Source organism: Macaca fascicularis, chromosome 6, assembly GCF_037993035.2.
Source record: "Macaca fascicularis isolate 582-1 chromosome 6, T2T-MFA8v1.1".
NCBI classification, from domain to species: domain Eukaryota; kingdom Metazoa; phylum Chordata; class Mammalia; order Primates; family Cercopithecidae; genus Macaca; species Macaca fascicularis.
Window position 1 is genome coordinate 17,898,355 of NC_088380.1, and position 15,179 is coordinate 17,913,533.

Genomic DNA, 15,179 nt, shown 5'->3' on the forward strand with positions numbered 1-15,179 from the left:
GCTGGTCTTAAACTCCAAAGTGCTGGGATTACAGGCGTGAGCCACCAACCTGGCCCAGACTTGAGTTTTCTAAATCAGAATGGAATGATCCTGGGGAAGCTTATTTTAAAATCTCCTACCCATAGTGGCAATGGTAGAGAGCCCTTTTTGTTCTAGACAAAAGAGTTGACCAGATGCCTAGACCACTTGAAAATCCTGTTCTAGCATCTGTGCTTTCTGTTAAGGATTCATCAGACAGACTCTTAATGGTGGAACAGATTTTACTGGATAGAGACTTGGGGTTGAAGACAGAAGGCAGAGGCTTGAATAGAAGCAAGTAGAGGGAGAGTGGTGGGGGTTTTGACAGAAAGTTTATGAATCAGTGGGACACTGAGGAAAAGGAAGTGTGTGTCAGGAATCATGGAAATCCTCCATGATCATAGAAACCAAGGCTAATGAATTTTGGGGCCTTTCCAAGCAATAAAACAAGTAGTGATAGTTACAGGGATTCTTTGGAGGGGCATTCTCAACAAGTGTGGATGTGGGTATGTCTATACTTAGCCCTTTTGAGAGGGTCTTTTTTATTTTTATTTTATTTTATTTTATTTTATTTTATTATTTGAGATGGGCTTGCTCTGTGACGCAGGCTGCAGTGCAGTGGTGCGATCTCAGCTGACTGCAACCTCTGCCTCCCGAGTTCAAGCGATTCTCCTGCCTCAGCCTCCCGAGGAGCTGGGATTACAGGTGTGCGCCACCATGCCCGGCTAATTTTTGTCTTTTGTTTTAGGGGAGATGGGGTTTCATCATGTTGGCCAGGCTGGTCTCCAACTCCTGACCTCAAGTGATCCACCCGCCTTGGCCTCCCAAAGTGCTGGGATTACAGGCCACTGCGCCCAGCCAGAGAGAGTCTTTTTAAAACAGTTGACGACTTTTAGGCGTACCCTGTCAATTAATTCAGTGATTGCTTTCCTGGCTCAAATTTAAGGTCACATCACGTTAACTATGGCAATACAAATATTGCCTCATGAATCCCCAGTGAAATTGGGAATAACAATTTAATTTTACTACACTAGATAAACAAACCACTGGCCTTAAAAATAATTGAAACTTGATGCTGTTTAATGTCTTTTATAAAAACTTTCACTGGTGAATGGTTTTCTACATAAAGCATAGGATGTAAATTATTGTAGAATTTAAACATTTTAACTCTTAACATTTATGCAATGTCTATTTTCAACTCAATGTCAGGGAGGACCTTTAGCACTCACTTTCCTGGTAGACAGCGCCTTCTTCCAATCATACCAGAAAAGTAGGCTTGTCTCCTGGAATTCCCCATATGGCCTCCTTCTTGGGTAGTGAAACTCACATATGTCCATTTCCCTCTACTTGAAGCCTTGAATCTAGTAGAAGCTTCTATCCTCTCCTGGATCACTGCCCGAATACTCTCCTAAATCCAAGCATGACATTCCTCTGCATAAGATTTTAGACCTAACTCTCCATTACACCTGGAATGAAACGCAAACTCTCAGCATGTTCACCTTCTATTTTCCTCTCTTACCTCCGTACCTACACACTCTCTCACCCACCCTCTTCAGCCATGCCAATAGCCTCTCAGGTCTCCCAGGGCTCCAAGCTTGTGCCCACTGTTTCTTCTGCCTGGAATATTCTTTTCCTCACTGTTGAAGTTACTCTTAGTTCAAGTCTCAGCTTAAATGTCACTCTTGCAAAGATGCTCCCACACCTTCTGGCGCTGGGCATTTTTGTTCCTGCATTTACCAGAATTGATGAGATTATGTAATGTCTCTGCTCCTCTAGATTAAAACTTCCAGGAGGCAGGGATGTGTCTGTTTTGTGGACCCATAACGGTGCCCTATAACAGTTTCTGATCCATACCAAGCACCCCATGTCTGTTCAGTGTTGAAGGCTGTCTCCAGGACATTATGTTCATGGAGAGCATGTGTCTTCTGAACATCGCCTTTGGCAGCTGAGATGACTTCCATAAATGGGCCAAAATTTCACCTCATCAGTAAGCACAACTATGAAGATGAGTAGCTGATGAACTCCAGTTAGAGTAATTATTCTGTTTCCAGGCAATAACCTTAGTAGTAATTGTCCTAAAGCCCTGAGACATTACAAGTAATGAGTACTGATGGCTCATGCATCTGAGCGTCCTTCCAAGGTAGAGTCTGAAATGAAAAATGAAACTGTGTATTATTTGAGGGAGACAAATAGTATTACATTGTGGGAACTTTTCAGAAACACAACACGATGAGTGAAAGCTGAGGATGTCCCTCCAGGTTATTGAATGCTGTTGGTCTGCTTTGGATCAATCATTATTGAACAACTTAACTGAGTGCATTTTAGTAACAGCCTTTGTGAAGTTGCGAATATCAGGCCCCTAGAGAAGCAGGTGGCTTGAAATCTTTACACATTAGTCAATTATAAACCTAACGAAGTAAAAATGAATTTAGCCCTAATTCTGTGCTGTGACTACTTACTCTGCATTGTGAGTTCTGCGAGGTTAGGACCTTGCTTTGTTCATCTTTGGATGTCACTTTCTAGCACCTAACTGAACCTGTGGTCCAGTAAAGGGCTGGATACGTGGAAAGGCATGTTTCACGGCCATGTGACATCACGCTGTGCAAATAAGGCACATTTCAGAATGCTGTCCTTTTCTTTACTCTCACATCTAGGAACCAGCTTGTAATGAACGTTTGGCAAATACCACAGTGGATTTTTCTTTTTCTTTTTTTGGAGGAGGAGGTAGGGGCACAACTAAGACATCATTTGTGATTTATTTCCCCTCCTCTTACATGTCACTTACCTCTTAGATGGTCAACATTCACCTTCTGCTGTCTCATTTCTGAGTGCCATCGGCCTTAGTTTTAAATAGGATTATTAGAGAGATATTTTTGTGTCCATCTTGAGATCTTTCCTCAGATCAGTGTCTAGTTTTCTTTAGCTGATTCTTATTGATGGAATTCTTATTAAATAAAAAAAATTTGTAACTTTTCACAATGGTATGAAATTGATTTCTAAAGTAACCTGTAGTTAAATAATAATGCAGGGTTCCCGTAAGCATGTCTAGTTCTAGCCATACAGTTTACTCATTCTAAAACATTTCTGGATGTTGATCCTTTATTTGCAAAATTTTCATTTTCATAGGCTTCTGCTTTGCATATTAAAACTGTAGTTGTAGTTGAGGTGATGGTAGGGGTCTTTATTGTCTATACCTGTGAACTGGGTTGAAGTATAAGACATTCTCATACCATCGATATAATCTATGCCATGAACACTTGGCACTTTATTAAATCAATACTTGGTCTGAAAATTGTCTCATTTTAAATGAATTAGCCAGTGGCATCCTCTTCAACTGAGACTCCTTTATCTCCTTCTCCTTCTTCGTGTTCCTCCCCTAACATACAGCAGATACTCCCTGGGTAAGAGCTGAAGGGGCTGGCTGTGGGTCATCTAGTCCAGAGGGCCATGTCAGTGTGATTTAAGGCGGGTAGTAGAATGGGAAGGGCAGTGATAGTTCTTTGCAATTCATTTTTTATCTTAATGTTTCTAATGCACCATACTGCCTCCTGATTTCTCACAGACCGTACCATATGTTTTGTTTGGAAGCCTTGGCTCATCTTGTAGGTTGTGTACTTAGCTGGAATGACACAGTATCGATGGTTGAACAGCAATTTATGGCACAGATGAGTAACTGGGTGACTGATATGCCTTTTGATGTGTATTTCCAAGTAGATGATATTTTCTTTTTTTTTTTTTTTTTTAAACCTTCTGATGTGATTTGCTAGTGATAGTGATGGTGTCATTTTGGTTTTAAAGCTGGAAAATGCAGGCTGGGCACAGTGGCTCACGCTTGTAATCTCAGCACTTGGGGAGGCTGAGGCAGATGGATTGCCTGAGTTCAGGAGTTCGACACCAACCTGGCTAACATGATGAAACCCCGTCTTTACTAAAAATACAAAAAAATTAGCTGGGTATGGTGGCGTACGCCTATTGTCCCAGCTCTTCGGGAGGCTGAGGCAGGAGAATCGCTTCAACCCAGGGAGGTGGAGGTTGTAGTGAGCTGAGATCGCACCACTGCACTCCAGCCTGCGCGACGGAGTGAGACTCAGTCTCAAAACAAAAAACAAAAAAAAAACCAAACAAACAAAAAAGCAAAACTGGAAAATACAAACAAACTGAAGGAGTGATTGGTAGATGTTTAGATTCTACCACTTCTCAACTTTAGGCAATGTTCCGTGTGGGTGTCAGTTTTCTGCTACTGCAGGCACACATCATACTTCAACTGTATGAAGATTCTTCTATTTCTGCTCTATAAATATGTTATTGGATTGGACGAGCAAGATACACACTTACACATTTGAAGCCGTAAGTAAAAAAATATATATATATAGTTAAAAGGTACAAATAATTGCTTTTGTGATGAATTTGTTCTTCAAATGAAAGATCAGTGGCATCTGTTCATGTATTTCTCGGGTAAAACTTTGTCAAAGTGGTTCAAGTAGCTTCAACATGCTAAGAATATGTTGAAAACTTGTTTTTTTTGTATACAAATGAATAGCTGACATGAGGTTTTTCTACCCTATGAATGCGACATGGGAACATACAAACCACATTAAAATATTGCAGAATTCACGTTTGTTTATTGATGAAGTTGGGATACGCAGCTCCTTTAAGTAGCCTACGATGGGTGAAAGCAAACAAAGGAATCAGTAATTACAGCGAGGCAAATGTTGGTCTGTAGATACAGGTGGTAGAGATACAGCAGAGAGTCATTAAGTTTACTACTCGGATCAATTATATTCTTTTTCTTCAGTCTGTCCCTCCATCCACTTCTTTTGCCTGACTAAGCCATGTGAGATATTCCAGTTCAATTGGCTGTTATTTAAAGTATGTAAATATCAGTGTAGAGAATATGGAAGAATTCGGCATCGATTACATTTAGTTCAAAGGTCTTAATCACTAGACAGATAAGAGATTTACACATCTTAAATTTCCATCGAAAAGAAGGTATTTGGAGATTAGAAACTGAAGGAAAATATTTCCAAGAATAGCTAGTTCTTAAAACACAGTAAGAATATGCTTTAGCTCTTGAACAGTGTTTGTAGTTACTGTCTGACTCCTTGGGGAGGTGTCTCCCGCTGGAGCTCTCTCACCTGGCAGGCTGACTGCATTAACATGGGCCACTCAGCTTGAGAAACAGGAAGGATTGCTGTTGCTCCCATCTGCTATTTATGTTTTTCTTTTTCTTTTTCTTTTTTTGAGACGAGTCTCGCTCTGTCGCCCAGACTAGAGTGCAGTGGCACGATCTTGGCTCACTGAAAGCTCCGCCTCCCAGGTTCATGCCATTCTCCCGCCTCAGCCTCCCAAGTAGCTGGGACTACAGGCGCCCGCCACCACGCCCGGCTAATATTTTGTATTTGTAGTAGAGATGGGGTTTCACCATGTTAGCCAGGATGGTCTCGATCTCATGACCTCATGGTGAGCCCGCCTTGGCCTCCCAAAGTGCTAGGATTACAGGCGTGAGCCACTGTGCCTGGCCTGCTATTTATGTTTTTCATAGGCATTACGTTTCCTTACACCCCTATTCAGATGTAGATGTTACTTTTGCTCAAAAGTTCTCCTTTCTCTTGAGTTGCAAATAGCCTACCTAGGTAGCTGGACTCTTGACCATGATGTTTTTTGAAATGAAATCTGTCAACAAACATAGGGCAGGACTGGTAACTAGTATTTTATCATTCTTCTAGCCTTCCCTCTCCAGCCTGATTTATACTACCCACCATCTGAACTTGATGATTGTTTCTCATGACCCCATAGGGAAACTCCTTGGATGTAGGAACCCTGCCTGATTTTTGTTTTCCTAGACCTTCAGACACTACTTGACCCAGAGTAATTGCTCTTTGTGAATCACTGCTTTAGTCCAAGATTGTACAGTCCTCTGCCCAGGACTACTTTGAATGTGGCCCAACACCAGTTTGTAAACGTTCTTAAAACATGAGACTTTTTTTTTTTTTTTTCTCCTTTTTAGCTCATTAGCTATTGTTAGTGTGTTTTATGTGTGGCCCAAGACAATTCTTCTTTTTCCAATGTGGCCCAGGGAAGCCAAAAGACTGGACACCCCCATCCTTGCGTTTAGTCTTTAAGACTATACTACCTTGGGGAAGAAAAGCAAAAATGATTTTTTATTACATGTATTTAAACCAGTATTTACATTTGTAGGGATCTTGGGCAGGTTATCCAGAGAGCGAGTTTCTTTTCTTTTTTTTTTTTTTGAGACGGAGTTTCACTCTTGTTGCCCAGGCTAGAGTGCAATGGTGTGATCTTGGCTCACTGCAGCCTCTGCCTCCTGGGTTCAAGCAATTCTCCCGTCTCAGCCTCTGGAGTAGCTAGGATTACAGGTGCCCGCCACCACACCCGGCTAATTTTTTGTATTTTTAGTAGAGACGAGGTTTCACCATGTTGGTCAGACTGGTCTCGAACTCCTGACCTTAGGTGATCCACCCGCCTCCACCTCCCAAAGTGCTGGGATTACAGGCGTGAGCCACCACGCTCAGCCGAGAGTTAGTTTCTTGATTGGTAAAATGTTCACTCCTTGTTGATATTATCTCCGGTGTAGTTAGATGGCTACTGAATATGTCCTGAGAGCAGGTCCTAAGAGTTTATTTTTCATGTTATTGTTGGGAAAAAAAAAACCAGAAATATTTTAATAATAGGAATTAAAGATATGAAGACCCTGATATCTGAAAGTTGAGTGGTTCAAATACGGTGAGCAATGCACTCTTAACTAGACCCATATCTTAAGGGAAAAAAATGTTTTTAGTAGTTTTCTTGGTATCCTCTAATCTTCAGAAAAAAATTCTTAATAGGCAGTCTTGATGTAAATAAATCACAATTCTGTATATTTAAAAAGCTGCTTGTGCTACTGTGTCATTCCTCTGGAATTTTCAAAAGCTGAGATTTTTCTGTATACTTTGAAAGCTAATGAAATCTACCAGCCCACGGGGTAGTAAACAACCAAGAATTCTTGATGGAGGTATTGTAAAGAAAGGTGATAAGGGGCCGGGTGTGGTGGCTCAAGCCTGTAATCCCAGCACTTTGGGAGGTGGAGGGGGGTGGATCACGAGGTCAGGAGATCGAGACCATCCTGGCTAACACGTGAAACCCCGTCTCTACTAAAAACACAAAAAATTAGCCGGGCTTGGTGGCAGGCGCCTGCAGGGAGCCGAGATTGCGCCACTGCACTCCAGCCTGGGCGACAGAGTGAGACTCTGTCTCAAAACAAAACAAAACAAAAGAAAGGTGATAAGGCTATCTAATGAAGGACCCAAAGAACTCTCACTGAGCTCACCCAGAATGCTTTTCTGGATTAAAGCACAGACTGAAAACCCATTCTTAACATTAGTGACTTGGGTATGACTCATTTTGAAGAAAGAAAACTGCCTAAATCTACGGTTGCGCTTGCACACATTACAGGTCTCTGGAAATAAGATGCTTAAACAGGTTCTGTAATCTGATTCTTGCTAGGTGAGTGTCCCCTGACATTGCTTTCTTTTTTTTTTTTTTTTTTTTTTGTGATGAAGTCTCGCTCTGCCACCCAGGCTGTAGTGCAGTGGCTCACTGCAACCTCCATCTCTCGGGTTCAAGTGATTCTCCTGCCTCAGTCTCCCGAGTAGCTGGGACTACAGGCATGCACCACCACGCCTGGCTAATTTTTGTATTTTTAGTAGAGACAAGAGTTTCACCATGTTGGCCAGGCTTGTCTTGAATTCCTGACCTCAGGTGATTCACCCAACTCGGCCTCCAAAAGTGCTGGAATTACAGGCATGAGGCACTGTGTCTGGCCCCCTGACATTGCTTTCTAAAATAAGATTACCTGTAGTTATCAGTGTTCACCAAGCACGTATGAAACACAACGTATGTTAAGAGGCTCTTTAATTACATAAATGCTTATTTGGGGGATTCTTGTTCTCAGTCACCTTCTCTCTTTTGGATGGATATATACAATTTGATTGGCACTCCTATTGACACTTTATTTGGTTTGTGACTTGTTTGTCTAGGTGCCTTTCTATTAATATATTTTTTTTTCTGTTTAAACTGCTCTCTTTTTTTCAGTACAGCACTGGACGTTTTCTTCGAAATCTTCCCGATTCATTTGGTTGTCTTCCTTATGTCAGCTGTCTTATGCGGGAAAAGCGGTCACTGTTCAGTCAGTTCAGTCTACATAGCTGGCCATCTGAGTTGTTTTTTATTGAAACCAAAATAAAGCTTCAAAGAAATGAAGAAGCTGAGCCTCCCTCCACTTCCTTTCAACTAACACCTACTGATGTTTATCTTGGAAATAATTTGATGTTTATTTGATGAAACCTGTAGTTAAGTGTTAAGGGAGATAACGTCAAGCTTCAGAACAGTGAGGAGAAACCTTTAGTATTGTGTGTCTAGCATTTGATGCAAGTGCTCTGCGGAACCCACGGAAGCTGGGATAAAAATGCTCGTCTGATCTCCAAATAGTCTCATCTGAATGTACTGAAGCATCACCGCATTCGTTCCAAATCTGAACCTGACCTACTTTTCCTCTTCATCTCCTGCCATCTCTTCCCTAGTTTGTCATCTTATTTTCCAGCACCACGAATGGTTCATAGTTTCTGATAAATATCTGATGTATGGCATCAGTTATATGACTATTTAAACATGACTCATAGTGAACTGTATTTAAATATTGATATGACTCCATGCGTTTTCAAAGAATATGTGGAATGTTCTTTTTGAGTGTCAGTTATTAATCACCTGTTTTCTGTTCAACTTTGGTTATCTTCAGTAAATTTTTTTTTTTTTTGAGACGGAGTCTCGCTCTGTCGCCCAGGCTGGAGTACAGTGGCCGGATCTCAGCTCACTGCAAGCTCCGCCTCCCGGGTTCAAGTGATTCTCCTGCCTCAGCCTCCCGAGTAGCTGGGACTACAGACGCCTGCCACCTCGCCCGGCTAGGTTTTTGTATTTTTTAGTAGAGGCGGGGTTTCACCGTGTTAGCCAGGATGGTCTCGATACCATGACCTCGTGATCTTCCCACCTTGGCCTCCTAAAGTGCTGGGATTACAGGTGTGAGCCACTGTGCCCGGCCCAGCTCTTTCTTAAAGAAAGCCTTGGCAAATATGGAAATTTTCCCTGTTCACTATGGTAAATAATTCTTGAGGTCACTAAACTCAGGATCTAAATAAAACAGATCAATGTGTTAGTACATGGAACAGAAGGCCATATTTTTGGTGATAACTGTTGACCCCACACTCACCCTGGGGTCTTCGTGTCAATGTCAGGATGTGTTTTAAAAGCCTAGGCTGTCAATCTTGTAATACAACTTTGGCTATCTTTCTTCTAGAGCCTTGCAAAGTAAAGCCAATCCTACTTAGGACCCAGTTAGGAATTTGGATATATGTGTTGTATTTGCATGTGATACTGCCCTTCATTTGAAAACACAGGCTTAAATTAGTGAAGTAAAACTCTTTTAGTCTGGATTACCCCCAAAATCTGTGAATTTGTACTAATTCAGAATCCTCTTTGTTGGTAACTATTGTAGTGAGGTCTTTGGAAATTTTATCCCGGTAGCATGGAGGTGTTGCTTCTTCTCTTCATTCGTCTAGTTTTGTAGTCAGAACTGTTTATAGAATTGTAAGTTTAAAGTGACCCTATGCTGTGGTTTGAATATATGTGTTCCACCAAAATTCCTGTGTTGGAACCTAATGCCCAGTGTGATAGTATTGAGTAACAGCTGAGGCCTTTTGGGAAACGCTGAGGTCATGATTGTTCCACCCTCGCTAATGGGATTAGTGCTCTTATAAAACATGTTGGGAAAAAAATAAAAATAAAAACAAAAAAATAAATAAAAGAAACAGGTTGGAGCCCAGGAGTTTGAAGCTGGGGTGAGCCATGATCATGCCACTGCACTCCATTCTGGGCCACAGAGTGAAGCTCTGGCCGGGCGTGGTGGCTCACGCCTGTAATCCCAGCACTTTGAGAGGCCAATGTAGGCAGATCACCTGAGGTCAGAAGTTGGAAACCAGCCTGGCCAACATAGTGAAATCCTGTCTCTACTGAAAAGTACAAAAAAATAACTGGGTGTGGTGGCATGCACCTGTGATCGCAGCTCCTCAGGAGGCTGAGGCAGGAGAATCACTTGAATCTGGGAGGTGGAGGTCGAAGTGAGCCAAGATTGCGCCATTATACTCCAGCCTGGGTGACAGAGTGAGACTCCTTAATAAAATAATCAAATAAAAAACAGAGTGAGGCTCTGACTCTTTAAAAAAAGAGAAATAATGTGCTAACTGCACCAGCACATATACTAAAATTGGAGCCACAGAGAGATGAACATGGCTGCTATGCAAGAATGACAGTGCAAATTTGTGAAGTGTTCCATATATTTTGAAAAACAAAAAGTAAATAAAAAAGGTTGAAGGGAGTGCCCTAGTCCCCTTTTGTCCTTGATCATAGACTTCCCAACCTACAGAACTGTGAGAAATAAGTATCGATTCTTTATAAATTACCCGATCTAAGGTATTTTGTTAGGCAGCAGGAATGGACTAAGACACCTACTAAACAAAAAGACAAAATTGTTGTGATTTTGATCTTAAGTTGGAAACATAAAACCATCGTTACAGAGAAGGCAAAACTAGGCCAAGATTTATTTTTTCAATGGCATTTAAAAATATTTAGTAGTCTCTTTTAATTATAACATTACAAAATAACACCTTTTAGTCTGTTGAGCACAGGCTTGTCCAGTGCTTACCACGTGCCAGGCAGGCCGCATTCTAAGCTTTGCACAGATTGACATTTTACTTTTTTTTTTTTTTTTTCTTGAGGCAGAGTTTTGCTCTGTTGCCCAGGCTGGAGTGCAGTGATGTGATCTTACCTCACTGCAACTCCCGCCTCCCACATTCAAGCGATTCTTGTGCCTCAGCCTCCTGAGTAGCTGGGACTATAGACATGTACCACCAGGCCCAGCTAATTTTTGTGTTTTTAGTAGAGATGGGGTTTCGCCATGTTGGCCAGGGTGGTCTTGAACTCCAGGCCTCAAGTGATCCACCCGCTTCAGTCTTCCAAAGTGTTGGGATTACAGGAGTGAACCACTGTGCCCGGCCCAAAGATGGACATTGTAAAATACAGCAGCTAGATGAGGTGGATTCTTTTATTATCCCATTGTACAAATGAAGAAACTGTGGCACAGAGAAATAAATAACAGGTTACGTAGCCAGTGTGACCCAGAACATCTTAGTGCATGTTGCATTTCTCTCATTTGCTGGAAGCATATCAGTAAACAACAACAAAAAAATGTTTTGCTTCCAGTTTGAGTAATATTTCTGTGACTTCTTTAAGTGCTGTATATTTGCTGCATTTGCTGGGAGTGAACGAGGCCCTGAAGCTTTCGTAGATCTGTGCAGGAACTGGAGTGAGCCAGTGTGTGCCACCATGGGTATCCCTTGATGTCCTCTCCTCTTGTCCCTTCAGCTGCGCTCTGTGGGAGTCAGGCCTGTGGGGACAGTTCACAGGAACAAAATAGAAGCTCCAACCAAGAGCTACAGGATTTAAGAACAAGGCTGCAAAACAAGTACATGGAGCTGGCACGCAAACTCAGGGCTTTCTGAAACGCAAACTTCAGCGTTTAATTAAATGGGGGTGGGAGGGGACTCTCAACTGAGATACTGAACTGCACTGTGTCTCTACAAAATGCGAGTGTCCCACATTTTAAGGGTGAATGAATATCTCTAAAACATCTCTCTCATTCACGTCTATTCTGTATGCTTTCTTGATTGGCTGAGAAAGGAGTGAAATCATGCTCTCCTTTCATGCCCCTCCTTCGACTAGGAAGGAGTTCTTTGATGCACCATTAATAGTTTTAGCAATTACTCTCAACCACGGTGAATGTGTAACTCCTGTTTTCTTTTAAATTTGATCAATGACTCCGTTGTTATTAAAATGCAAGAAACAGTAGAAGTTTTTGTGTATATATACCTGTGATGAGTGTGGTTGAGAATGGTCCTGTGGCTTTATTTCTCTTTTTTGTTCAACTTTATTTTTTAGATCAGTTTCACGTTCACACAAAATCGAGTGGAAGGTACAGAGGTTTCCCATACAAGTCTTGCCCCCGCCCATGCGTAGTTTCCCTCATTATCAACATCCCCCAGCAGAGTACATCTGTCACAATTGATAAACTTGCATTGACACATCATTGTCACCCAAAGTCCTTTGTTTACATTAGGGTTCCCTCTTGGTGTTGTACCTTCTATGAGTTTGGACAAATTTATAATGACACGTATCTACAATTAGAGTAGCATAATTTTATCTCTTTATAAATGTTCAAGTCAGGGCTTCTTAATTTAAGGGGGATTAAATGATCATAAGTGCAATTGTTATGTCATTGTGCTTATTAATAATCTGTTTAAAGTATCTGTAATGCTTTGTGTTATAACTTTAAACAACAGAAAAGGTTGTTATTTGTAACAGTACATCTTTGCTCTGCTTGCTAATGTGCTTGAGGAGTCGAATTAAGTCTAGGAAAAAAAAGTCACCTCAGTTTAAAAAAAAAAGAAGGTAATCGTAAGCATTTTTTTTCCTTCTAAAAAGATTTATTTGTGTGTGGGGGCAGGGAGGACATGTCTTTAAATAAGTGAACATGTGCTTGTAAAATGTTTTTTAAGCGCTCTCATCCCTGTAAGTCTGTGCCTTTCTGAAAATCTGGGTATGAAACCAGATCATGTGTGTAAAGGGAAAGGGAACATTCCGGAACACCTGTAGTCTGTTGCCTCCAGCAAGTCGACATGCTAACATGGTAGGTGACAAAAGGGCATCATGATAAAGCCGCTGAGACTTAAATGCTTTCTTTCTTTCTTTTTTTTTTTTTTGGAGCGGGAGTCTCATTCTGTCTCCCAGGTTGGAGTGCAGGGCTGCGATCTTGGACTTACTGCAACCTCCACCTCCTGGGTTCAAGCAGTTCTCGTGCCTCAGCGTCCTGAGTAGCTTGGACTACAGGCGTGGTGTGTACCACCACCACACCCAGCTGATTTTTGTATTTTTAGTAGGGACAGGGTTTTGCCACGTTGGCCAGGCTAGTTTCAAGGTCCTGACCTCAGGTGATTTGCGTGCCTCAGCCTCCCAAAGTGCTCGGGTTACAGTCATGAACCACCGCGCCCGGCCCCCTCCAACCTTCTTAACTTCAGTTTCCTGTGTCTAACTTGACACTACTGATGTCTGCCTTGCACTCTGAATTAGCAGAGGGTGAGGACTGGCTGGGCACAGAGTAATGCCCCCATAAGGGATGGCTGTTCCTGCCATTCTCCCTGTTCTAATCTAGATCTCTGTTTCCTTATAGCATTCACAACACATGGTCATTATTTTATTTGTGAATTTGTTTTACTTGTTTGTGGACTGTGTCTTACCATATGATCTCATTGTTGGTGAACTTGTCTTTTTTTTTTTTTTTTTGAGACGGAGTCTCGCTCTGTCGCCCAAGCTGGAGTGCAGTGGCCGGATCTCAGCTCACTGCAAGCTCCGCCTCCCGGGTTTACGCCATTCTCCTGCCTCAGCCTCCCGAGTAGCTGGGACCACAGTTGCCCACCACCACGCCCGGCTAGGTTTTTTTTTTTTTTTGTATTTTTGTATTTTTTTAGTAGAGACGGGGTTTCACAGTGTTAGCCAGGATGGTCTTGATCTCCTGACCTCGTGATCCGCCTGTCTCGGCCTCCCAAAGTGCTGAGATTACAGGCTTGAGCCACCGCGCCCGGCCGAACTTGTCTTATTTTATGTGTGACTCTAACCATTTCCCTTCCGAGTCTGTCATGAAAGCTTTATGCCTGCAGGCCCTGTGTCTGTCTGTCTCCTTAATACCCTGCACCTTGGTTCTCACCGAATGCTTGTCCACTGCCAGCAGAAAACATAGCACTGCTGTGTCCCTGCAAAGCACTGCAGCTCTTGCCAGAATGTTCATCGTGTGTAACTTTTCAAGTGCAATAAGTAAAATAAGTTTACTATGTGAAACTGGATAAAGACAACTTTTTGCAAATATATCCTTACATTGTAAACTATCAGGGTTGAAGTTTTCTAATTGGTATTTTAGGTTCTTAAATATTGGAAGGGAACTTTTAATTTGGTAAGAGTCTATACATGAAAATATTTCCTTTGTATACCTTCTTGATAAGATTATATGCATTGTACATTCTCGGAATCTGGAGGACACAATAATGAAGTGAAAGGTGGCTTTAACACCATGTGTGCTTTTTCAGACAAGTAAATTAGTCCATGCCACTGTAACGGAATCTGCTTATAAGTGATCTACTTTAACATCAGACTGGATTCTCTGTGGTGTCACTTTTTGTTTGATTTGTTTTGTGTATATAGGTAACAATGATATCAAACCTCAAACATAAATAAAACATAATAGTGTTTTCCAGTATCAGGAAAACAGATTCCTTAAGGATCCCTGATGCATGAGTGTCTAGGGGCCTAGCTTCTAGTTAGTAAACTCTACTAAGTTGAGGATCTGACACTGGGCACGACCAGAGGAATCCCGGGAGTCATCGTTTACAACTCTGCATTTTAGGGGTGAGGGAGCTCGTGACAGAGAGCCTGAGTGTGGCCCACAAGCACACTGCCATTGTGTACATCGTCAGACTTAAGAGTTCTCTTTTAGCCATGGGACTTGATAGGAGGGAAGGCATTGAATATATGTTTGTGTTTATGTATATCAAAAATACTGTAATTATATATATATATATATATTTTTTTTTGAGACGGAGTCTCGCTCTGTTGCCAGGCTGGAGTGCAGTGGTGCGATCTCAGCTCACTGCAACCTCCGCCTCCCGGGTTCAAGCGATTCTCCTGCCTCAGCCTCCTGAGTAGCTGGGACTACAGACGCATGCTACCATGCCCGGCTAATTTTTGTATTTGTAGTAGAGACGGGGTTTCACCAGTTTGGCCAGGCTGGTCTCAATCTCTTGACCTTGGGATCCACCCACCTTGGCCTCCCAAAGTGCTAGGATTACAGATGTGAGCCACCATGCCCGGCTGATACTATAATTATAGTTTTAAAAAATGTACTTAAACTTCACTGTTGAAGTGGGACTTTTTTTTCCCTGTAGTGACTGTCAAGTAATTTATATTTAAAATTATTTTTGCTTTCTCCCATTCTGAAGATGGAGCTT

At 41.9% G+C, this 15,179-nt stretch overlaps 1 protein-coding gene and 1 non-coding gene across 2 annotated transcripts in view; both read left to right on the forward strand.

Moving 5' to 3' along the window:
- The window catches only part of BASP1 (brain abundant membrane attached signal protein 1), a 60,109-nt gene that overhangs the window by 13,349 nt on the left and 31,581 nt on the right, over window positions 1–15,179 (forward strand). The gene's annotated exons all lie outside the window — the stretch shown is intronic.
- On the forward strand, window positions 10,304–10,408 carry LOC123574238 (U6 spliceosomal RNA). The gene has a single exon (XR_006699126.2). It is a non-coding gene; the product is annotated as a U6 spliceosomal RNA (small nuclear RNA).